Raw genomic sequence first — 19419 nt, 5'->3', positions numbered from 1 at the left:
TGCAAAATAACTTGTGGGAAAATAGGAAGAAAACAGCAAGGCATTCTTCAAACACTTTGGAGTTCTGCAGAGTCTACCAATGGAAAGTACGGGACATTTTGAATCTAACTTATAGTTAGGGGAGTAGTAAGACACAGAGAATTAGAGGGAGGAGAGAAAGCATGGGACATTAATGCATCATGGGGATCACATATGACATCATCAAAACGCACACATATTCATGTTCCATTTTCAATGGTGTGCATGAAACAAAGTCAAAAACGGCAAAAAAGCAATTAAGTGTGAGGCAAGCTCCTTGTTATTAAAATGGGCTTTGAAGTTCAATTTCTAAGGTTCCAGAAGAAAAAGTATGTTTCGTGTCTTACTCAGTTAGAAATTCAAAAAATGAAAAACAAAACAAACATCAAGACTTACAGAAGGTTCACCAACTTTTAGTAAAATGGCATTCGAGCTTTTAAGATCCCATCTCTTAAAGCCTTTCATAGAGTATCTAGATCCATACCCCTTATGGTAGCAAAGCCTGCATGAATACCTGAATTAAATGACCAAATTTTGAGCCTGCCAATGAAGGGAGTCAATCTTTTTTCTGTCTTCACAGCCTTCAGGCTCAATTCCATGGCTGTGGCTAGGAGATGTTGGAATAAGGAGCTGGCAAGAAATAGGAATTGAAAACTGACTTTGGCTTGGTGAGTTTATGCTCTAGTATATGAGCTCTAAATTACAGACTAATTTGGAAGCTCCATTAGTGATTTGGTGAAAAGGTTTTTACTACATCGACTATTTGATTATATCAACTTTACTGAGTACTTACCATGTGCTAGATAAGGATCTAAACTCTTTACATGAATCAACTCATTAAATCCTCACAACAACCTATACTTAAAATGTCCCATTTTAAGATGAGGACATCGGATCACAAGAGGAAACTTGCTCAAGAACACACAATGGTAAGACTGGGAATCAAATCCAAGTACTCTTGACTCCAAAGCTTGTGCTTTTGCAAAAAAAAATTTTGTTTCTTTTTTGAAATAACCACAAACTTACAGGAAAGTTGGAAGCATAATAGAAAGGACTATTTTTCCCCCTTGAATCATTTGAGAGTAAGTTGATACTCTGTCTTCCCCAAATATGTTAGGATATACCTCTAACACACCAGGACACTCTCCTATGGGACCACAATATAGCCATTATTAGTAAAGGAACATTAATACATTATATTGTCTAATTCTCAGACCCTGTTCAGCTTTTGCCACTTGTCCCAAGAATGTCTTTCACAGCAAAAGGATTCTGTTCAGAATCACACATTGCATTTCGTTGTCATGTCTCTAGTTTCTGTCAGTCTGAAATGGTTTCTTTTCTTGACTTTCATGACCCTGACACTTTTAAAGATTATTAGCCAGTTATTTTGTAGAACATCCCTCAATTTGGGTTTCATGTTTACTGACAATTAGATTCAGGTTATGCATCTTTGGCAGGAATCCCACAGAAGTGATGTTGCATTCTTCTCATTGTATCCTATCGGGTGGTGCTATGGACTGAATTGTCTCCCAACACCAAATTCATATGTTGAAGCCCTAACTCCCAATGTGATTGTACTTGGAGGCAGGGCCTTTAGGAGGTAATTAGGGTGAAGTGGTATAATAAGGGTGGGCCCCTAATCTGATAGGATTGGTGACCTTATAAGAAGAGGAAGAGAGAGATTTTTCTCTCTCCCACAAACACGCAGAAGAAAGGCCAGGTGTGGACAAAGAGACCACATGCAAGCCAGGAAAGAGCCCTCGCCAGAAACCGAATCCTGGTGGAACTTTGATCTTGGACTTTCCATTTTCAGAACTGTGAGAAAATAAGTTCCTGTTATTTAAGTAGCCTAGTCTGTGGTATTTTCTTATGGCAGCCTGAGCAGACTAAGACAGTGGCGTACATTTCAATTTGTCCCATTACTGATGATGTTACTTGGATCATTAAATGAAGGTGGTGTCTGCCAGCCTTTTCCATTATGCTCTACTTTGTAATTAAGTATTTTATGGGAAAGTGCTCTGAAACTACATCAATATCCTGTTGCTAATTAAACTCAATTTAGTCATTATTTATTTACATCTTATGGAATCAAGTTTTCCTATTTTATTCAGTGGTTTATAACTTGTTACTACCATTGTATTGTTGTGCCCTGTTTGATCAGTGGGAGCCCATCCAACCTGGCTTTTGTGTTTTTTTGACTTGTCCCCATATTCTTTGGGTACCTCCTTGCTTTCTGGAACCACAGATGTTCCATGCTTAACTTTTATTAACCCTACCCCTGCCCAGCCATTTCCTCAAGAAACCCTGGTAACTTTGAGTGAAAAATTGTGTTCAGCAGTCAATTTCTGGGCACTAATTGTTCTCATTACTATTGGGGTGAGCTGCTCCCAGGTCATCTCTGTGGACAGAGGTAGGATACAGATAGATTGATAGATGAATACAGAGAGAGATAAATATAGATACAGGCATAGACACAACACACATATCCCTCTATATTTCTATATGTCTATCTATTTATCTAGAAATTTAAAAGTCTGACAATACAAAATGTTGATAACTATGCAACTGATATGTATTTCTGACATTCCACAATACACACACAACAGGTTTTCTTTAACAGTTATTTTTGACCTAGAGTCATATTCCATTAGGGATGCAATCAATATAGATTTTTTAAAAGTTTTCCTACATACTAGAAATACACACTTAGAATGAAGACCTTATTTACAAGTAATGAAAATAAAATAAATGCCTGGAAATTAATTTCATAAATATGCAGGACCTATCTAAAGAAAACTATTAGACTTTACTGAGAAAATAAATTATCTTAATAATAGAAAAACACATATATATCTGAAATTGATTTTTGTGTTGGCAGAAGGTAAGATGCCTCCCAATAACAGTATAATATTGATGTCTTTCCTTTTCTTCTTTTGGTTAGGAGAGGTAGGGGATAGCAAAAAGGAAAGTGAAGACAGCAAATTACAACGGGGGATCTTATTAAAGGAGATGCTCAGATCCCATAAACAAGATGTCAGACAAAAGCTAAAAAGAGAGATATCAGTGCAAGAACCCCTGTAAAACTCATGGCCAATAGTCAGAAGGAACATAAGCTCTGATGTTTGGATTTACTTTAACTTTTCTGTGTTGTAGTTCTATTATTCTTAAGTAACAATGGTGCCTTTTGTGAACCCTGTTTTGAAATATAAAGGAAGAGTATTGTGCTAAAGTGAAGGATATAGGGAGAAGCAGAAAAGAAAGAGTGGAAGCAGCATGGAGAAACAGTTAACAAAAGGCCAACTGTGAAAACTGAAAAGACTTAGAATGCTACAGAGAACAAGCTGATGAGTGACAACCAGGAAACTGAAAACATTCCTCAGGGAATCTCAGAAACACCTGAGGTCTAAATTTCATACAGTAGAAATCATATGAAATACGCCCCCTTTCATTAGAAATCAGGGAAATTCAATTAAAGCCACAATGAAATATCCTTTTATTCCCTCTGCTTGCCAGAAATTTAAAAGTGTGACGATACCAAGTGTTAACAATGATAGGGAAAAACAGGAACTCTATTATACTGTGGGGCGGTGGGAAGGGGGCGGGGAGTACTAGTACAATCACTTTGGCACTATTTAGCAAAGTTGAGGACATGCATACCTATGACCTCTTGCTCTACGGCATGCCCTAAAGAGAGTCTAAGTACAGCAGATTATATGTACAAAACGTTCACAGCAGTATTTTTTCCAATCAAAAGCCAGAAAGAATCCAAACATCCACTAACAGGAAGAATACATGAATGAATTGTGGTAGTCATGTGATGAAATACTATACAGCAATAAAAGAGAATAAAGTACAGCTATATACATAAACTTGGATATATATCACAAATGTAATGTCCAGTGAAAAGAGAAAGCTGCAGAAAAAAGCAAAACAAAAAACTTCCTGTGGCCATGGAAGAATGAAACATATAATTTGGCTAATAAAAGAAAGCGGGATCCCAGATAGCTAGAAAATTTGGAGACACACACACATATGTGATGGGATTACAGGTGATTTTTCTTTTCTTTTTTTGTCCGGGCTCTCAACTCCACTGAGAGCATTCTCTTAGCAGTGACAGCCTTGAGCACACGTTGCCATCTGTCAGCCCTCCACTATGCAGTGGTCAAGCAGTGGTGCCTCTGCCTGCAGTTGGCACCCCTGGCCTCGCAGAATATTTTTGACAACTCCCTAGGGCAGCTGCCTGCCACGCTACAGCTGCACCTCTGTGAGAAGCACAGAAGTTGACCAGTTCCTCCATGTGACACCCACCTTGATAAAGCTTACCTGTGGAGATAAAGGTTTCAAAAAGTTCAAGGTCTTTCGGGTGACAGTCATCTTCCTACTTGTCTATGAGGGCTTGATCCATGGCACCTATGCTATCTTGCCAAAGCTGGCCAAGGATCTGCTCAGCCAAGGACAGAGAGGAGCAGAGGCTTTGCAACCAGCAGCTTCCACAGGGTGGTGGTGGACTTCTCTTTGGGACAGTCACCTCTGACTAAATTTAGCCTAGGAACAGCTACTTCCTTGATCGGGACACATTCCTTATTTTTATCCTGTTCTGATCATAGATACATGCATGTTCCACTCTCATGTACAACCTCAGGAACAAGGACCTTAAGGGTGCACTGTAGAAGTTTCTAGGTGGCTGAAGAGACACATGACTAAGGCTACTGAGAAGTATGGCTCTGCCCTTGCTTCTTCCCTGCATCAGACCCGGCTATGTCTCTCTCCTGTCAATGCAGCCATCTAGTTACCCTGCCCTCTGAATAGGGAGATACCTTAGAAAGTTCATGACACTAGGAGCCCACAGATCGAACATTTGATGTACTCTGCAACTAATTAGCTATGGAAGCCGGTGGATCTCTCTAGCACTCCATTTCATCATCTGTAAAATGAATATAATACCGGACAGGAACATTGTAAGGATCAAAATAGATAATGCATATGGGAGTGCTTGGAGACAACTGCTCAGTGTAATACTTAATCAAAGATGGAATACTTTCTCTAAGGAGGTTTCTCAGTCTATTTCACATCCACCTCCCTCTATTCATATCCTGATGGAGCACTACTCCTTCATTGTGCAACTAGAATCCTCATAAATGATGAATGGATGAAGGGAGACCAGAACAAAGGCAGAGAGAACGGGTAGAAACTTCCACTATACTTTCCCTCACATTCCACATTCCCATCCATAGGCTCCCTCTTCAAAATATACGCAGAATATCCCAATCCAGGATAACACGCTCGCATGCAGGTGACAATTGAGTATTTCAATGTCCAACAAAAGAGAAACGATTAAAGATTGAATATATTATGGTACATGCCTAAATCCAACAGTTTAAAAAAGATGAGGTGGATATATTGAAACAGAAAAAAATTTAAAGATATAGTAAATGACCAAAAGGACAGATTAAGGTTCAGAAAGATGTACACACTGAAAATTTGTTTCCTCTGGAGAGGGAATGTAGTTTGGGAGATGCGGGATGGAGAGATTTCATCTTTAGGTGAGAATGTTTTGCGGTACTGACGGAATGTTAAAAAATAAAAACACAGGAAAAAACGTTGGGTTAGAAGCGAGTTCTTGTCCTACGCCTGTCATTAGACAATCTGTCTCGGTTTCCTTGTCTGGAAGATGAAAAGAGTAATAATATTGACCTCATAGGACTGCTGTGAGGACGAATTAGTATGCACTTGTTTAGAACTGTGCCAAGCACACAGGGAGCGTTACGTTTTTTCATTATTGTCGCTGTCACGTCTGTAAAACACGGTGTGACTCCAGGCACCGTTGACACAAAGACACATCGAAGCACCACAAGCGGAAGCGCCTCCAAAGAGACCACAAGTAAACCAATAAGCGGGATTAACCAACGGCCACATCCAGGCTTTGGGTTGTCGAAGAGCGGGAGTGGCACGCGGGTATCACACAAAGAGGACCCTGCGTTCTCATTGGCGAAGATTGCAGTCGATTAGCGAGGGGCCGAAACCAGTTTACCGGGAGGTCCTTCAGTGCGTCGCTTGCGTAGCCCTTGTGCATGCGTCTGGCCTTGTGGAGGTCCTGGCGTGCCCCGGGGCTGCTTCTGGCGTAGGGCGTTGGAAAGGTGGCGAGGCTCGTGAGTCTTGTGTGTTGGAAAGGCTTATCCTGGCGGGGCCGGCGGGGGCGCTGCGGCTCTGCCCTCCACCCTGCCGCTCTCGTCTAGTCCCCTGAGTCCCCGACGTGAAGACTCGGAGTGGCCATGGACCGGGACCTCCTCCCTCTGTCTGGGGAGGCGTGGGGACGAGGTGCCGGGTCCGTTCCGTCTCCCGTGAGGACTCCTTTGAGAGGCTCGGAGCCTCTTGCCCTGCGGTTTACGTAATACAACGCTCGTTCGCCGAGCCTCTGTTGCGTCGTTGTGCGCCCTTGTGCTGGGCAGTGGCGACACGAAGACAATACTGACGCCCTCCTTGCCCTCAGAGAGCCTCGAACTCGTGGAGGAGATGAACCCGTCAGAAACAAATTCTGGTGTTAGGTGGAGCAGGATAAGGCGCCCTAAGAGAGAGTTACAGACAGCACCAAGGAGTTCAAAGCGTTAGGAGGCTTCAAGAAGGTGGTGGTGATGCTGTGGGTTCTCTTGCCTTCTTTGATGGTGCACTCCTTGAGGGCATAAAATTTTCCGTATTTCTACATTTGTCAACCTAGGCTCAGGTCCTCTTCCTCCCGTGGTTGGGAGAGATGAAGACCGGCAGCCCCTTGTGTTCAGTTTCTATGGAAGGAATGAGTCAGGTCTTGGGGAAAGAGTGTTCTAGACAGGGAAAGTTCAGTGGGCAAAGGTACTAAGGCAGGACCTGGAACCAGTTCGCCCATGCTGGACTGTGTACTGAGGGCAGTGAGGCTGGAGGGGTAGGTTGGGCCCTGAATGGCAGGGAGAGCCTTGCAAGCTTGGAGATCTTGGCTTATTTCAGTGGCAACAAGAAGTCTTGAAGGCTTTGAGCAGAGGAGTTACCATTGGATTAGATTTGTAGAAAGTCCAGAAGTTGAGATCTCTGTAGGCAGGCCAGGTGGACAGATGGAAGTCTCTTGCACCAGCCTGGGCTAATGACATGTCCCTAGACCAGTGGTTCTCAACCAGGGGCGATTTTGCTGCTCAAAGACATTTCCCAATGTCCGGAGTCAATTTTGTTGTCACACAAGGCGGGTGCTACTCACATGTGGTGGGTGGAGGCCAGGAATGTAGCTAAACATCCTTGGCTGCATAGGACACCACCCACACAAACACACAACAAAGACCTGTCCAGCCCGAAATATCAATAGTGCCAAGGTTCAGGAATCCTGCCCTAGAGCCATAGTAGTGGAAATGAATGGGAGACAGATGTCAGAGACATGTCACCCAGAACCCAGTCTTAGTCTCCATTTGTATTGTCTATAATGCTTAAGTACTTGACACCCAGTCAATTAATCAGGTCTGATGACCCCAGTTTTCCTTATATGTTTTCACCCATTCATTCACCAGATATTTATTTAGCAGCAGAGACTATTTGAGGTGCTGTGATTCAACAATGAACAAAACAAATTCCCTGCTCCCCAAGAACCTTACGTTCTTGCAGAAGATGACAGATATTGACCCTATATGTACATGTCAAGTAGTGAGGTATGCCATGAAGAAGTTCCCATGAAATTGAGTTTGTCTTGCTACCACCGCAGACCATTAACTGCACTTTCTGGGTGCCAAGCACTGGGCTAGAGACTTTACAAATAGCATAATAATCTTTTTCTCTCTCCTGCAAGGTAGCTGTTACTCTCAGATGAGAAAAAGAGGCTTAGAGAAGTTGAACAATTTTCCCAATACCAGTTAGTGTGGAGCTCAGGTGGAACTGGAGACCAGATCCACCTGATGGTCAAAGTCTGCTATTTCTATTAGGTAACACTGTCTCATAGACCAAGCTGATTTGAACAGAGAATAAATTTATACCTTCTTTCTTACACTTAGAAAGTGAAGTAGAAATGAACTCTCACATTGACATCTTTCTCCTTCCAGAGTGAAGTTTTTATCGGAGAGGAGTAGCTGGAGGTGATTCCTCAGAGTTGTAGGAACTGAATTTGGGGCCACAGATCAGCCTCAGTTTCAGTTGAATTCCTCTTTATGGCTCACATTCTCTCTGTTGGCTCACGGCAGAAGCTGACCTCTCAGAGAGGTTGGCATGTTGGAGATCTCCCCCCAGCTCTTTAGATTCTCCAGTTATCAGCAAGTTCTGGGCCTCATAAGGCTTTCATCCAGCTCCAGGAGCCCTGCTGTTGATGGCTGCAGCCCAAGCTGCATTCAAGGAGAAGATCCTGGAGCTGAAGCAATGTCTGACCCATGTGCAAAGGGAAATCCAAGGCTGGGTGAGAACATGTCATCCAGAAAGCACTGAAAAGGCAATGAGCTTGGTGCAGGATTTGGAGTGAGAACCCAGGAGACTGAGGCAATTGTGAGAAGGGGAGTCTGTAAGAGAAAATGGAGATCAGGTTGTAGAGGGCCTGGGTTAAGGGACAGGCAGCTGGAACAAAGTGGAGAACCTTGAATTTGCTGTTGCTTCTTAAGCACTTGTTTATTTTTCTGATTGTTGTCTATGCCAGCTTTCCTAAGAGAACAGACTTTCTTTCCTTTTTTTTTTCTTTTAACATTGGTCCCTGAGCTAACATCTGTCAGCAATCTTCTTTTTTTTTTCTTTTCTTCTTCTTCTTCTCCCCAAAGCACCCCCGCACATAGTTGTATATTCTAGTTGTGAGTCCCTGTGGTTGTGCTATGTGGCACGCCGCCTCAGTATGGCTTGATGAGCAGTACTATGTCCACACCCAGGATCCAAACCGGCAAAACCCTGGGCTGCCGATGCCAGGTGCACGAACTTAACCACTTGACCACAGGGCTGGTGCTCTTTCCCTTTCACAGGAAGGAGGGTCGGTGGAGAGCAAGGCTGGACCCTCACCAATCACTGAGTTTTCAGTATATCTCTGCTCCCAAAAATGAAAGAAAGGAGATATTTGTCCTCTGTAGAACTCAGCCTTTCTCCTCTGCACGTTATATTCACCTAAGCTGGCTCTGTGAATGAGAATCTTGTATTAACTAAAATGCCTGAGCAAAATGGCGGGGTGAGCTGACCCGGGATTCTCTCCCCTCCAAAATACAACAAAAGATTGGAAGAACTGAATTTCAGAGAACAAAAATAATGCCAGCTCATTAGAGACCTACAATTCCAAGAAGGCGGAGATCATAAACCTTGCTTTACACCTTCGGAGGCGCTGGAACGGTAGGAGAGAACATCGCTCCCTCCCCTAGAGTCTGCGATTGCTGCAGCGCGGGTCGGGAGGGAGTGGAGGAGGGGCCGCGCGACCAGGGGATCATCCAGGACTCCTGCCGCTAATTCAGTGGAAACCCGCTGACGAGGGGAAAGCTTCCATCCAGGGGACCCCATAAATCAAGGGCCTTGGGAGACCAGAGAACAGAACTGATCTGAACCCAGACCGCGCGTGTAACAGCCCCTCCCCCCCCAGCGAAGCCAGTGGGCGCAGCCATCTTGCCCCAATGCGGAGAGCTCATAACACGCCGCTCTCGACCCCCATCTAGTGGCGACAGGCTGTAACTGCAACTGAATTCTACCACCATGAGAAAAAACCGCTCCTCTACCATCCAGCAATTTATAAAAGCCCCAGACCAGAAGGAAAACAATAAAAACACAGAATTAAGTCCTGAGGACTTGGAATTAGGTAAACTAAGTGATAATGAATTCAGAGCAGCTATAATAAAAAAACTCAATGAGGTGTAGAGAGAAAGATAGAGAAACAAGCTGAGTTCTGGAGTTACTTCACAAAAGAGATTGAAATCATAAAGAAGAATCAAACAGAATTACTTGAGATGAAAAACACAATGGACCAGATAAAACAGAATATGGGTTCCCTGAATGCCCGTGTAGACAACATGGAGGAGAAAATTAGCATAATCGAGGACAGACAGGCTGAATGGCGCCAGACAGAGGAAGAAAGAGAACTAAGAATTTTAAAAAATGAGGAAAATCTCCGAGAGATAATGGATTCAATGAGGAGTAAGAACATAAGGATCATAGGAATTCCCGAGAATATGGAAAAGGAAAATGGAGCAGAAAGTGTGCTTAACGAAATTATTGAAGAGAACTTCCCAAATCTAGGGATCAATGGAGAAATGTGTGTAGAGGAGGGTTTTAGATCTCCTAGATTTGTCAATGTAAAAAGAGCTGCCCCAAGGCACATAGTAGTAAAGTTGGCAAATAGGAATGATAAGGAGAGAATACTCAGGGAAGTAACGGAAAAAAAGAGAATAACCTATAAAGGAGCCCCTATCAGACTGTCAGCGGATTTCTCTACGGAAACCCTACAAGCTAGGAGAGAATGAAGTGATATATTCAAAGCTTTAAAGGATAAAAACCTTCAGCCAAGAATACTCTATCCAGCAAGAATTTCCTTCAGATATGAGGGAGAAATTAAATCTTTTCCAGACAAACAAAAGTTAAGGGAATTTGTAACTAAAAGCCCTCCATTACAAGAAATCCTCAAGAAGGCTTTCATACTTGAAAAAAGAAAAAAGGGAGAAAGGGGACACAATCCACAGACTAGGGAGACCGATGGATAGAACCAGAACAGGATAGCAAATATTCAATTATAGCATTAGGGTAAAGGTAAGGAAACTACCAAAACAAGAGCGATCTTAGCACTCTAACTACAAATGAATAAGACGAGTTGGAATAAAAAATGAAAATAATTATTTAGGAGGGGAAGAGCAAAGGGTCTAAATCAGTATTGGTCAAGTAGGTAAGAGACCACCAGAGAATAGACTATATTATACACGAGATTCTAAATACAAACTTCAAGGTAGACACTAAAATAAAGTACAGAACAGGGTCACAAATCATAAATAAGGAAAAATCTAAGAAACCCAGCATAAGAAATTGCAGTATTAAATGGGTAGGATAAAGCACACAGGAAAAGAAACTCAGGAAAACAAGATAATAAGCGACAGATTGACAGCATTAAGTCCACATGCATCAATAATCACTCTCAATGTGAACGGATTGAACTCTCCAATAAAAAGACACAGAGTGGCAAAATGGATTAAAGAACAAGATCCAACAATTTGTTGCCTCCAGCAAACACACCTCAGCCCCAAGGCCAAACACAGACTCAGGGTGAAGGGGTGGAGGACAATACCTCAAGCAAATAGCAAGGAAAAAAAGGCAGGTGTTGCAATTCTCATATCAGACCAAGTGGATTTCAAAATAAGACAGGTAAAGAGAGACACAGAGGGACAATATATAATGATCAAAGGGACACTTCATCAAGAAGAAATAACGCTTATAAATATCTATGCACCCAACACAGGAGCACAAAGATTCATAAAGCAACTATTAACAGACCTAAAGGAAGATGTTAAAAACAACACAATAATAGTAGGGGACCTCAACACCCCACTCACATCAATGGACAAATCATTCAGACAGAAAATCAAGGAAATAGTGGAGTTAAATGAAAAACTAAAACAATTGGACTTAATAGACATATATAGATCACTCCACCCTGAAAGAGCTGAATACACATTCTTCTCAAGTGCACATGGAACATTCTCTAAGATAGACCATATGTTGGGAAACAAGGCAAGCCTCTACAAATTTAAAAAAATTGAAATAATAACAAGCATCTTCTCAGATCATAGTGCTATAAGGCTAGAAATTAATTACAAGAAAAAAGCTGAGAAAGGCACAAAGATGTGGAGACTAAACAACACACTACGGAACAAGCAATGGATCACTGAAGAAATTAAAGAAGAAATAAAAAAATACTTGGAAACAAATGAAAATGATAGCATGCCATACCAACTCATATGGGATACAGCAAAAGCTGTATTAAGAGGAAAATTCATCACAATACAGGCACATCTTAACAAACAAGAAAAATCCCAAATAAGCAACCTTAAAGCACACCTAACTGAACTAGAGAAAAAAGAACAAATGAAGCCCAAAGTCAGCAGAAGGAGAGAAATAATAAAAATCAGAGCAGAAATAAATACTATTGAAATGAAAAAGGCAGTAGAAAGGATCAATGAGACAAAGAGCTGTTTTTTTGAGAAGATAAATAAAATTGACAAACCACTAGCCAGACTTACAAAGAAAAAAAGGGAGAAAGCTCAAATAAACAAAATCAGAAATGAGCGAGGAGAAATAACAACAGACTCTGCAGAAATACAACAGATTATAAGAGAATACTACAAAAAACTATATGCCAACAGAATGGATAACCTAGAGGAAATGGATAAATTCTTGGACTCCTACAATCTCCCAAAGCTCACTCAAGAAGAGGCAGACAATTTGAACAGACCAATCACAAGGAAAGAGATTGAAACAGCAATCAAAAACATCCCAAAGAATAAAACCCCAGGACCAGATGGCTTTCCTGGGGAATTCTACCAAACTTTCAGAGAGGATTTAATACCTATCCTTTTCAAGCTATTCCAAAAAATTAGGGAAGATGGAACACTTCCTAACACATTCTATGAGGCCAACATCACGCTGATCCCAAAACCTGACAAGGACATCACGAAAAAAGAGAACTACAGGCCAATATCACTGATGAACATAGATGCAAAAATTCTAAACAAAATTTTGGCAACCAGAATTCAGCAATTCATCAAAAGAATCATACATCAGGATCAGGTGGGATTCATACCAGGGACACAGGGATGGTTCAACATCCGCAAATCAATCAACGTGATACACCACATCAACAAACTGAGCAATAAAAAACACATGATCATCTCAATAGATGCAGAGAAGGCATTTGACAAGATCCAACAGCCATTTATGATAAAAACTCTGAACAAAATGGGCATAGAAGGAAACTACCTCAACATAATAAAGGCCATATACGACAAACCCATAGCCAACATCATACTCAATGGGCAAAAACTGAACCCCATCCCCCTGAAAACAGGAACAAGACAAGGATGCCCTCTATCACCACTCTTATTTAACATAGTACTGGAGGTCCTGGCTAGAGCAATCAGGCAAGAAAAAGGAATAAAAGGAATCCAAATAGGGAGGGAAGAAGTGAAAGTCTCGCTGTTTGCAGACGACATGATCTTATATATAGAAAACCCCAAAGAATCCATTGGAAAACTGTTAGAAGTAATCAACAACTACAGCAAAGTTGCAGGGTATAAAATCAATTTGGATAAATCAGTAGCATTTCTATACTCCAGTAATGAACCAACAGAAAAAGAACTCAAGAATACAATACCATTCACAATCGCAACAAAAAGAATAAAATACCTTGGGGTAAACTTAACTAAGGAAGTGAAGGACCTATATAATGAAAATTACAAGGCCTTTCTGAGAGAATTGGATGACAACATAAGGAGATGGAAAGACATTCCATGTACATGGATTGGAAGAATAAACATAGTTAAAATGTCCGTTCTACCTAAAGCAATCTACAGATTCAACACCATCCCAATCAGAATCCCAGTGACATTCTTTACAGAATTAGAACAAAGAATCCTAAAATTCATATGGGGCAACAAAAGACCCCGAATTTCTAAAGCAATCCTGAGAAAAAAGAACAAAACGGGAGGCATCACAATCCCTGACTTCAAAACATACTACAAAGCTACAGTAATCAAAACAGCATGATACTGGTAGAAAAACAGGTGAACAGATCAATGGAACAGAATTGAAAGCCCAGAAATAAAACCACATCTATGGACAGCTTATCTTTGACAAAGGAGCTGAGGGCATACAATGGAGAAAAGAAAGTCTTTTCAACAAATGGTGCTGGGAAAACTGGAAAGCCACATGTAAAAGAATGAAAATTGACCATTCTTTTTCACCATTCACCAAAATAAACTCAAAATGGATTAAAGACCTAAAGGTGAGACCTGAAACCATAAGGCTTCTGGAAGAAAACGTAGGCAGTACACTCTTTGACATCAGTATTAAAAGGATCTTTTCGGACACCATGCCTTCTCAGAGAAGGGAAACAATAGAAAGAATAAACAAATGGGACTTCATCAGATTAAAGAGCTTCTTCAAGGCAAATGAAAACAGGATTGAAACAAAAAAAAACCCACTAACTGGGAAAAAATATTTGCAAGTCATATATCTGACAAAGGCTTAATATCCATAATATACAAAGAACTCTCGCAACTCAACAACAAAACATCAAACAACCCAATCAAAAAATGGGCTGGAGACATGAACAGACATTTCTCCAAAGAAGATATACTGATGGCCAATAGGCACATGAAAAGATGCTCATCATCGCTGATCATCAGGGAAATGCAAATCAAAACTACACTAAGATATCACCTTACACCCATTAGAATGACAAAAATATCTAAAACTAATAGCAACAAATGTTGGAGAGGTTGCGGAGAAAAAGGAACCCTCATACACTGCTGCTGGGAATGCAAACTGGTGCAGCCACTATGGAAAACAGTATGGAGATTCCTCAAAAAATTAAAAATAGAACTACCATACGATCCAGCCATACCACTACTGGGTATTTATCCAAAGAGCTTGAAGTCGGCAATCCCAAAAGTCTTATGCACCCCAATGTTTATTGCAGCACTGTTTACAATAGCCAAGACATGGAAGCAACCTAAGTGTCCAGCAACAGACGAATGGATAAAGAAGATGTGGTACATATATACAATGGAATACTACTCAGCTGCAAAACAGAACAAAATCATTCCATTTGCAATAACATGGATGGACCTTGAGAGAATTATGTTAAGTGAAATAAGCCAGCGAGAGAAAGATAATCTGTGTATGACTCCACTCACATGAGGAATTTAAAATTATGGACTAAGAACAGTTTAGTGGATACCAGGGGAAAGGTGGGGTGGGGGGTGGGCACAAAGGGTGAAGTGGTGCACCTACAACATGACTGACAAACATTAATGTACAATTGAAATTTCACAAGATTGTAACCTATCAATAATTCAATTAAAAAAAAAAAAAGAAATGCCTGCTCTGAGATAGAGGGATTATAATGCCCAGCAAGCTGTGGGAACTTTGCTTGAGTCCTCAGTGTCTGAGTCACATGTCTCCCCAAAACAGATCAATATAACTGGATTTCTGGTCAGGAGAGGCCCTGAGTAGGTCACTGGGGACTGAGACCAGTGTTGCAAGGCGTAACAGAGCTGAGGGACTCAGGCTGGGGGCCTACTAGAGCCCTCCCTGCACTGCCTTGAGCAAAAATGACATTGCCGTGCTCTCTGCCACTGTCAGGTGTGGCAGTGGGATCCTGACTCTCTTCTACTCTGCCCAGCAGCACATACCACCCTCCTCATTCCAGTTGTTAGGTCTGGCTTCCTGGGAATCTCTATTCCTGTACCTTTCTTCCCTTGGCCCATAGGATGATCTGGGGTGGAGCAGGGGAGGTAGGGTGTCAGTGGTGGGATTTTATTTCCTGGTGATGGTATGTGTGCTCCCAGAAAAGCCAGCAACCCTGAGCTTATGTGGAGAGTTGCCAAGCTTTATTGGAGCCCTTGAAGCTTATCTTCTGGGGCTTTCCCAAGAGAAGAGCCAGAACACCTGCTCAGACCACTCATGCCATGAGCCCTTAAAGAGGAACCCTGCTATTTAAAGAAAATGGTGAGATACAGAGTCTCAGGCTGGAAAAGGAAGAGGCATGAAGAATCCAGGGTTGAGAGTTTGTCAGTGCCCATGACATCGTGGACATGACCTTATAGTTCTGTCATGACCAGAATTGGGATGCCGATGTCAGGCTGAGACAGCTCACTTCCAAAGGTAGGCTATGTATTCCTCTGGTCCTCCCTTCAGAAAGGCTCATTCCATGGTAGCTCTTACAAGGGTCATGTATGAAGCTGGTCTATATTTGGGGCATTCATGGTGACCTACTGCCACCAAAGGAAGAGAGCCTGATCTTAGACTGATAAGGAAGTTTTCTGAATGAGTATGTGTGAGCTAATCCAGCCTGGACAGGGTGATCCTGAATCAGAAGATACTACCAGAGGGGTGAAAATCTCCAGAGAGAAGATCCCATTTAGACATGTCAGGTGGCTTGACCATTGAGGAAAATGAAAATACAGATGGAATGATCCATGGCCAGTTATCTGGCACAGCCTAAATAGCCAAACTGAGAGGGGAAGGGAGAGTCTGGATGAATGGATGAGGCCCCACTATGTGCTTGGCCAAACCCAGGAGCAGCAGAGAGTACACTAATTCTACATCTGACATGCCAGCTTACTCCCACTGTGTCCTGTATCTGGGTGTGAAGTCTTGATTTGTAACAAAAATCCAACTGGAGATTCCAAAGGACAGTGCTTTGATGGCTCATCACTGATGGCCTCTGATGGATAACGCCTCGATGGTAAGGGGGACTGTGTGACCATCCTCTATAACAAATGAGATCTCTGACGAGTCTCCTTTCTTTCTTTGTAATGGGTCTCTTTTTGCCTTTTCTATCTTTAGGCCGTAAAAGCTTCTTAGGGGGCATGTCTAATCTATATTATGTAATAACTAGGTTTTAATCTAGTGCCAGGTACAACAGCATGCCTTTGAGATAGTTGCTAGTTATGAGTGTGACATGAAGCCTAAGCTGTACCTGGGTCCTCCTGAAGACGCAGGACATGCGGCCCCTGCCACGAGACTACCCTGATGGTAGTCACATGCAGTATAAGGTCTGTGTTCCAAGCTTTCACAGAAATCGTTAGTCAGAAAGAGTGTTGAGAACGACAGACTGAAGGAATTAAAGGCTTTGAAATTGACTTGACCCACGTTCAAAATCCAACTCCTTAACTTTAGTCACTACGCAAGTCACTTAACCCATTATAGCAGGTATGTGGTGTGGCTGCCAGGAAACCCAGACTTTACTTCCCATTCTCAGTAAATCCAAAATTTATGCAAGACTCCCGAGGTGCCACTAGAATGTCCAAGTGTATGGGGAATGCCTGAGCAGCTTCGGGAGCACAGCTTCCTCCAGATGCCAGAGCAGGGCGGCACCAAGTTCAAAATCTTTCAGGCTAACTGCCCTACCACAGGGAACTGTGAGGGTAGTTGCTAGAGTCCTGTGTTCTCCGCAGGTAAAGAACGCTCAGTCCTTCTCTTTGTCTCTACCCTGAAGTCAAGCCAAGGATGAGCAGCAGGACTGCACGGAGTCTGGAATTGATAATGGTAAAAGCGAGCATTCACATGTGAGAAAGTGAGCGATGATATGGGTACACTCGAGTCCAGGATCCCAGAAGTCCTGGGCAGTTCCTAAAATGACTGGTAAGCCGGTCCCCTCACAGGAGAGGCATAGAAGAGGTGGCAAGAGGGAAGGAAAGTGAGCTAAATAGGCTTGACGGGCCCAGCTCTTGTTTTGGCTGTGACCATGCATCCACCAGCTTAGGCTGAGAATCCACAAGAGGTGTGTGACGAGGATGACAATGTGTAGGCTTTGCCCTGCTTCTCTGGGTTGTGAGCATATCTGATCCAGTCTGTGGTAAGTGGTTAGGAATCCTTGGGAAGAAGGAATAGTGTCAATTGAAGAATTCTATCAGTTAGTTAAAATGTTTCAGTGAGAAACGGAGGTATAGAAACTACATGGAGGGCCCAAGTATTTAAGTTACAGGCAAAACTAACTGGCTTTTAATGGACGTCTGGAGGGCGTCCAAACCAGGAGGGTACTGTTACACATCAGAGGAAATCTATAGACTTGACGGTGTTACCTTTTGTGTACCCACATCAAATTCCTCAAGTGGTTAGTGTGGTGATGACGCTGCATTAGACAATGGGAGATAGACACTAAGGTAACAGAGATAGCAACTGTAGGAAGTAGCTACCACATGTGGGGTTAGGGGTGCATAGGGAAGATGTTGTGTTTGTCATAATTTGGAAGCTTGGAAGAGAGGTCCTGAAGATCTGGGACTCGGATCCTGGGGGTTGCTGCCCGACTGGTGCTGGTACAGGTTTTCCCCACTACCCTAAAGTAGAGTGTTGCAATGAACCCTTTCGTAAGCCAAGGCAGTGTAAAGCAAAGAAGCAATTACCAATAGTTTATATGAGAACAATTTTTGAGCGTTCCCAGATCCAAAAAATAACCTACCAAATCATACAAATAACACATAAAACCTCACATACTAACATAGTGAAAGCAGGAAGGATATGATAAATACACAGCCTGTATAAAATAGAAATAATGTACGTACAGTGTAGTTTCACTTACCAGAATCGGGAAGAGTGTGAGCACACTGGAAGGCTGAGAGGTGGTGGTGGTGATGGTGGTGTGTTAGGCTGAGCCGTCAGAGGTTGAAGTGGTGGGAGGTACAGGAGCCCAGGGTGTAGGAGAGAGAGGAAGAGGGTTATCTGTTAACATCCCGTCACTGTCTGAATCCATCAGTCCAGGCAGGTCACCAACATCTACACCTTCTACATCTGCTTGCCTCCAGTCGAAGGGCAAGGTTAGTAGTCTGCTGTGCCTGATCTTTCAGGCTTGAGTTGCGACCATATGTTTGACTGCTTAGCCACTATAATGGCTCGCTGCAAAACAAACACTGAACACTGTTTTTGCTTTTTGCCTTCTTTCATGGAAGTGAAAATCTTCGGATTTCTTTTGGTTAGTAAAAGGTCTTTCGTAAAAGTGAAGTGCTGTAAAGTGAATTTTCAGATAGCAGGGGTAACCTGTACCTCTGAGGGATCCAATGAGACTGGTTTTGGAAGACAGTGTCTACTTAGTTCACTGCTTTGTGTTTGGCTCCTACTACAACACTGGGTAAATTATAAGCAATCAAATATTTCCTTTATGAATGCACAAGTGCATTCTACAGCTTAGCTGACAGGCAAAGTTGGGAATTCTAGTACTCTGTGTTCCTTTTCCTGCCTAGTGGACTAGAGGATAAAGCGGACTAAAGTGGATAAAGAGGATAAAGTGGACTAAAGGATAAAGCCTGGAGGGTGGAGGCCACCCAAAAATGCAAGGAGTTCAACAGTTGCATCCCACGCTCCGGCCCCAGCCCCAGCCGACCCAGGAGTGGGAGGAACCTGCCGGTGAGGCGTCTTTGAGTACCCCTACTTCCTTACACTTCCATTGACTTTCACTAGCTTTCCTCCTTTATCAAATCCAACTTATGTGAATTGGTATCCAAAGCCCTTCAGTAATCAATCCACCCCCAGGCTGTCTCCCTTTTCCCCACCATGAATCTCCAGTGATGTCGGGCTGATCCAGACAGGTCACATTCAAGCCCACCTCTCTGCCTTTGCCCAGGCTTTTCGAAGATGTTATTCTTCCCTCTGTGTAGAGCAGTGGTAAGCATATGACTCTGGAACTATCCTGCATAGCTTGTCCTAGGGCCATGCTCCAGGACTGTGTATGCAGGGGAA

The 19419-nt window shown here is 42.5% G+C and overlaps 1 protein-coding gene and 1 long non-coding RNA gene across 19 annotated transcripts in view; one reads left to right on the top strand and one right to left on the bottom strand.

The window, feature by feature from the left end:
- The window catches only part of ZNF75A (zinc finger protein 75A), an 88972-nt gene that overhangs the window by 34601 nt on the left and 34952 nt on the right, over positions 1 to 19419 (top strand). For 6 of the 18 annotated variants that reach the window (XR_011424855.1, XR_011424845.1, XR_011424858.1 and 3 more), the window contains one exon: positions 599 to 2864. The exons of 7 other annotated variants lie outside the window; for them this stretch is intronic. The gene's annotated coding sequence lies outside the window, so the exon portion shown is untranslated. Of the gene's footprint in view, positions 1 to 598; positions 2865 to 19419 lie in introns of those variants that run through there. 5 more of the 18 variants (XR_011424846.1, XR_011424856.1, XR_011424850.1 and 2 more) reach the window with 2 other exon arrangements.
- LOC111767583 (uncharacterized) lies at positions 3488 to 19249 on the bottom strand. Its single transcript, XR_002799386.2, has 2 exons — positions 18266 to 19249; positions 3488 to 8516 (listed from the first exon to the last, which is right to left on the bottom strand). It is a non-coding gene; the product is annotated as an uncharacterized lncRNA (long non-coding RNA).

Source organism: Equus caballus, chromosome 13, assembly GCF_041296265.1.
Source record: "Equus caballus isolate H_3958 breed thoroughbred chromosome 13, TB-T2T, whole genome shotgun sequence".
Taxonomy (NCBI): Eukaryota; Metazoa; Chordata; class Mammalia; order Perissodactyla; family Equidae; genus Equus; species Equus caballus.
This window is presented reverse-complemented; position numbering and strand designations above follow the sequence as displayed.